This window comes from Tupaia chinensis, unplaced genomic scaffold, assembly GCF_000334495.1.
Source record: "Tupaia chinensis unplaced genomic scaffold, TupChi_1.0 Scaffold000315_1, whole genome shotgun sequence".
Taxonomy (NCBI): domain Eukaryota; kingdom Metazoa; phylum Chordata; class Mammalia; order Scandentia; family Tupaiidae; genus Tupaia; species Tupaia belangeri.
This window is the reverse complement of record NW_006159808.1, coordinates 1,069,830-1,076,882: the sequence shown is the minus strand read 5'-3', so window position 1 is coordinate 1,076,882 and position 7,053 is coordinate 1,069,830.

Genomic DNA, 7,053 nt, shown 5'->3' with positions numbered 1-7,053 from the left:
GGTGTAGACGCCACAGGCCGCGGAAGGTACCATGTGCGGTGTCGCGAGGCACGTACGAATGCTTTCCAGCCGAAAGTGCCTGCTCCTAAGTGAGTTTCTCTGCCGCTCTCTCCTCGGGCTCTCTCGGCTCTGCCCCACGGGTCGGGCCGGGGGTTGCGTCCTGCCCCGAGCGCTCTCCGCGGAGCCTCGCTCCGCTCCCTCCACCGGCCCCGCGGGGTCACGGCGACATCAGAACACCCACTGCGGGGACTGCCCATGGCGCTGCCCCTTAGCCAGTGTTTTCATTTCGTACAACTCAGCCAATTGTCATAATAGCTTTTCCCTCCCTTGGTATTTTTATTTTAAATTGAGAAAAGAAAGGACATTTTTTAAAGCAACCGGTCATTCTCTGGATTGTTTAACCTTAATGTTTGTTACCATCTTTCACACACACACACACACACACACACACACACACACAAAATAGTAACAGTTCATCAAAATCTAGGTAAAATGCTTTGCTATCATTTTAAACCTGTTTAAAATTATCAAAGTAAAATAACAGCGGAAATCTTACAAAGATGTTTGGATACAGGTTCGCGTTCCTGAGCGGGCGCAGTATGGAAGATGATACACAAACGATGATTCAGAAAGTGGTGTTTACACTGGATTTCCTTCTAATTTACTTTCAGAGTGCTCTTGGTTTGGGAAAAGAAGGACCACAGAGCTTGTTTATCTTGGAAATGCTGAAACTCAAACATCCTTGTACACTGTACTGCTCTGTTGTCTAGATTTTAATCTGCCGACCAAATGCAAGACGGTCAACGGGAGATGGTTGAAGTAGGGGTAGGTTGGAAGTGGGGCGCCTAGGACTAGAAAAGCTGGAAAAGGGCATTAAATATTTGTTTCTTCTCTTAGAGACTTCGTCCTCTTAACATTGCTGTGTTGAGTGACATCCTTAAGGCCTTTAAGCAGGTTTTCTTTAAGGCGTTAAAAAATACATATCTCAGTTTAGAGTTATCATAGCATGCTTAAGTGCCAAGTGTACAATTCTAGGTAACCGTGATCTAGGTCAATATATAGAATATGACCAGCACCCCACAGGGCTTGTGCCCTTCTGACCACACTCACTGTCACCACTATCATCATTATTTTGTCTTGCTTTGCATGTTTTCTAACTTTATATAAAAGGAATTATACTAATACATTTTGTCCCTCATTATCCAAGGAGCAGTGGTTCCACTGCCCTCTGGATACCAAAATCCACAGATGTTCAAGTTCCTTACATAAGATGATATATTTGCATATAACCTACATGCATTCTCTCATACACTTTAAATCATCTCTAGATTACCTACAATACCTAATACAATGTAAGTGCTCTGTAAGTAGTTGTTATACTGTATTATTTTGGGAATAATGACAGGCAAAAAAAGTCTATACATGTTCAGTACAAAGGCATCCATTAGGTGCATAACAGCATATTTTGGTCCATGGGTGGTCCATGAATACATAGGACTAACTATGTAGATTTTTGTAACTGACTTCCCTTTAGCAGTTCATGTGAATAACTGGTTAGTTATTTTCAAGTGGAAGAAATGTGAATGGAAGTCTATATGAATACAACTTTGGAGGGGACCTTAGAATTTGGAGAGTTGCACAGTGCAGTGATTAATATACATTGGGAGCTAGAGCCCAAGTGGCTGACCACAGTTCCGGTCTCGGCCCCAGCAGCTTGAAAATGAGTCACTGGACTTACAATGTGTGTGTGCCAAAAATTCTAACAGGATGAAGGAATGGAGGACAAAGGATTGTGATATGACGACACCCTGTTAAGGGAGTTCCTTGTTCTCTCTCTCTGACGAGTACATGTGCTCTTTGGTTTACAAAATTTTTTTTTTACAGAAGCCAGCCGGTGATGTAGCAGTTAAGGTGCTGGACTCCTATGTGGCTGACTGTGGTTTGAGTCACAGACCCAGAGGATTGAAACTCAAGCCAGGTGCACATGTCTGTGCCCAAAATCCCAAGGAGAGAATAAAGGAGAAGGGATTGTGGCATGGCCATCTCCCAGGGTTGGGAGTGATTTCTCGTTTTCTGTCTCTCTGTCTTTCTCTGGCACGTACACACTGTCTATAGCAAAAATCTCTCAAAATTTTTTTTACAGAGATGTGGATAATCATTATCTATTTCTGATACATTACATGAGTTGTAAGGGATAAAGGGAGACAGTTCCTGTCCTACCAATTTAAAAATCATATTATACAGTTACAAGAAATATTTTCCTAGATTACCTGTACTTTGAATTTTAAATCCTGTTTTTGCTCATATTTTTAAATTTGTATTTGATTTTCACAACCATTCCTTCTTGGCATTGTATGAAACAGGATCTGAAGATAACATTGTTCTAAGTCAAGGTAACAGGCTTGGATTGGCCCCAAGCCTAGCAGTTAAGGGACTCAGATCCAACCTAACAGACCTCAGTTTGAATCCTGGAGCAAGACTGTTTGGACCAGGATTCTGGCTTTCTGGGGTAACTTATATAACCTGTAAAAATGAAGATAATACCAGGCCAGCCCATAGCAGAGTGGTTAAGGTGGCTGAATCCCACATGGTCAATCAGCTGCACAGGTTGACTCATAGACATGGCGACTTGAGAAACATTGCTAGGCATGTGTGTGTATGCATGCCAAAAATCCTGAAAGGAGAAAGAAAGGGAGGAGAAAGGATTGCAGCATAATCATTCCCCATGGGGTGGGGAGGAGGGACGTAGCGTGCTCTCTTGCGCGTGTGTGCTCTCTCTCGCTCTTGTGAGCACACTCACCTCGTGGTGAAACTTTTTTTTAAATCAAGACGGGCTAGCAGATGACATAGTAGTTACGTCACTGGACTCCCACATGGTCAACTATGGTTCAAGTCACAGACCCTGTGGCTTGAAAATCATGCTAGGCATGTGTGCATGCATGCCCAAGATCCCAGGAAGAGAAGGGATTGCAGCATGACCATTCCCCTTGGTGGGTAATTTCTCACTTCCTCTCTCACTGTCTTTCTGGCAAGTGCGTGTGCCCTATGACAAAAACTTCTTAAAAAAAAGAAAAAGAAGAAGGTAATATCTAGCTCTTAAGGTTATATTGTATATATTAATTCAGTAAATTAAGACATGTAAAGCAATTAAATCAGAACCTGGCAAGTTAACCTGCACAGTTGGTGTTATCTTTTATTATCATAATTATTTTAACTTCACTATCAACACATCTTTGATTTATAACTTATTTATATTTAATTGTTGTATATCTTTATAGCATACAGTATGATTTTTCAAAACATGTATTTGGTGTACGATAATCAAATCAAGAATATTGATACTGTATACTTCATTTCCAACAAAATGCTTTTTCCCTGAGCCCTTCTGTCTCATCCCCCACCACTCATTCCTTCTGCTGTACACTCTGGAGTCTACACTTATACTCCCTACAATTACATCTTTGAATCTTTCAAGCTCTGCCATATAGTGCAGATGTTCAGTATATACTGAGTGGGGATATACAATGATTTTAATTGTCTGACTTACTTATTTCACTTAGCATTAAATTTGTATTCATCCACTTTGAGTCAAATGACAACCTTGCTGTCTTTATGGCTGAGTGGTATTCCATAGTACATAAGTGATACATTTTTTCAATCCAGTCATGACTTATTGCACACTTAGCAGTTGTGAATAATGCTGCAGTATACATGAATGTGCAAGTGTCTTTCTGACTGTTTTCCTGTCCTTTGGGTTAAAGCCAAGGAGTGGGATTACTGGGTCATATGGTAGTTCTATTCGCAGTTTTTTGAGAAAGTGCCATACTGTTTTCCACAGTGGCTATACTAATTTACATTCCCACCAGCAGTACAGGAGAGTTCCCTTTTCATCACAGCCTCACCAGCACTTGTCTTTGTTTTTGTTTTTTGTTTGTTTGTTTGTTTTTGGGGATTGAGAGGTTTTTGCTATAGGGCTCCTGTGCTCGCCAGAAAGACTGAGGGAGACAGAGAGACAGAAAGCAAGAAATCACCCCCCAGGGGACATGGCCGCACCACAATCCTTTCTCCTCCATTCTCCTCTCGGAATCTTGAGCATGCACACACACACGCCTGGCACAAGTTTAAGCCACTGGGTCTGGGACTCGAACCGCAGTGCGCTACATGGGAGCCCAGCGACATAACCATTACACCAACTGCTGGTCCTCCGTTTGTTTTGTTTTGTTTTGTAGAGGTTTTTGCTATAGAGCGCGTGCTCTCGCCAGAAAGACAGAGACAGACAGAGAGACAGAAATCGAGAAATCACCCTCCGGGGGGGGATGGCAGTGCTGCAATCCCTTCTCCATTCTCCTTTTGGGATCTTGGGCACACGTGCACGTGTGCCCAGCATGAGTTTAAGCCACTGGGTCCGGGACTCAAGCTGCAGTTGACTACCTGGGAGTTCAGCGACATAGCTATTATGCCATCTGCTGGGCCCTGTCTTTGTATTTTTTTTCTTTTCTTTTTCTTTTTTTTTTTTTTTTTTTTTTTTGATCATAGGCATTCTAATCATGGTTAAGCCATATCTCATTGTGTTATTTTTTTAAAAGAATTATTTACTTTATTATTTTTTTTATTTGCTATAGAGCATGTGTGCTCACTAGAGAGGGAGAGAGAGAGAGAAAGTGAGAAAGCTAGCCGCCAGGTTCAGGACTGGAACCATGATTGATCATGTGGAAGTCTAGCTCCCTAACCACCATGCCATCTACTGGCCCCCTGTCGTGGTTTTGTTTTGCATTTCACTTACAATAAGAGGCTTTTTGGCCATTTTTGTCTTTCTTAGAGAATTGTCTGTTCAGCTCATTTGTCCGTTTTTAATTGCATTAATTGTGTGTGTATGTGTGTGTGAACCAGCTACTTGAGTTCCCTATATATTCTGGTGACCTGCTTGAGTTCCCTGTATATTATGGTTATCAATCCCTTATCTGAAGCGTAGTTTGCAAATATTTTCTCCCATTCTGTGGATTGTCTCTTCATTCTCTTTACTGTTTCCTTTGCTGTGCAGAAGCTTTTTAGCCTGATGTAATCCCACTTGTCTATTTTTGGAATCATCACCTGTGCTTTTGGGGTCTTATTTAAGAAGTTGTTTTATTGCCTACTCCAATGTCTTTTAAGTGTTTCCCCACAAGTAGGTTTGTTGTTTGAGACTCTGTGTTTGGATCTTTGACCCATTCAGAATTGATTTTTGTTAGTGATAAGAGACAGAGGGTTCCAGTTTTATTTTTCTGCAGGTGGATATCTAGTTCTGGCACCATTTGCTGAAAAGACTTTACTTTCTCCACCAGATTGTCTTGTGGGCTTTGTCAAAAGTCAGTTGGCTATATGTTTTGGGGTTTATTTCTATATTCTCTGTTCTATTCCATTGATCTGTGTGTCTGTTTTTGTGCCAATATTGTGCTGTTTCCATTATCACAGCTTTGTAATATATGTTGAGGTTAAGTAATGAGATGCCTCCTGTGTTATTCTTTTTGCATAGTATTGCCTTGGCATGTAGGGTCTTTATGATTCCAGACAAATTTTATCATTGTTTTTGTTCTTTATAAATTATTAATTTTACTTATTTTGAGAGATTTTTGCTATAGGACACATATGCTCACCACAGAGACAGAGAGACAGGAAACAAGAAATCATTCTTGTGGGGGATGGCCACACCGCAACCCTACTCTTATATTTTCCTTTTGGGATTTTGGGCACACACATGCACACGTGCCTGGCATGAGTTTTAAGCTGCCAGGTCCGGGACTCAAACTGCAGTTAGTTGGTGGAAGTGCAGTGACGTACCATTATGCCATCTGATGGTCCCATTTGTTATTATTTTTTAATTTGACCAGAGAGAGAGAAAAGGAAAGTGAGAAAGCAAGCCATCAGGTGTGGGACTCAAACTATAGTTAGCCATGTAGGAGGCCAGCACCTTAACCACCATGCCACCTGCCAGCCTCATCATTTTTTCTATAGCCAAAGAATGACACTAGCAATTTGATCCAAATTGCATTGAATTGTAAATTAATTTGGTTAGAATTGACATTTTTATTTGCATTGGCTAGGACTTTTGGGACTATATTGAAAAGGAGTGGAGAAGGTGGACAACCTTGTCTTATTCCAGTCTTTAGTAGAAAGCTTTCAGCTTTTCCCCATTAAGTATGATGTTAGCTTTGGATTTGTCTTATATGGCTTGTATTGTCTTGAGAAATGTACCTTCTATATTTTGTTGAGTGTCTTAATCATGAAAGAATTTTGAGGAAAAATCATGAAGGAATTTTGTATTTTTATCAGATGCTTTTTCTGCATCAATCGATAATCATCATAATGGTTTTTATCTTTCCTTCTGTTAATGGGATGTATGTCAGTCCCACCTAACTCCTCTCTGCAGGATCTGTGCCATGGCCCAGGTTCCTGACAACTACAGAGACTTCAATATAAATACTGTAAAAGGAGTAAAAAAAGGACACTATAGTAATAAAGGGGTGGATATAGCAGTTATAAATATTTATGCACCCAACATCTGGACACAAATACATAAAAGAAAGATCGCCAGACCTAAAGAGAGAAGCTACAACACACTTGTTGGGGACTTCAACACTCTACTGTCCACTAGACAGATTATCTAGACAAAAGATAAATTAAGAAACCCAGGAGCTCGGTGATACCCGTAAACCAAATGGACTTCACATTTATAAGACATTCGCCCAACAACTACAAACTGCACAGTAATTAAGAACTAAACTTATTTTTAAAAATATTTTAACTTTGGTGTTCGTAGTTCTTACATACACTTCCCCCCCCTTTTTTTTAAATGAGGAACCACATTTGAACTGCTTTGCCCTACCCACAGTTTCAAGAGGAAGTGCAGCAAACTGGAAAGAAAAGCAAAATGACAGAAACAAATCAATAACAAATCAATAACATCAAAACTTTTTAAAAATCATCTTCCTTAATTTGTGGTGTCAAAAACAAATAATGTATAAAATCACCTACATGAAATTCTTAGTCATGTTGTAGATTAGAGCAAGCTTAGAG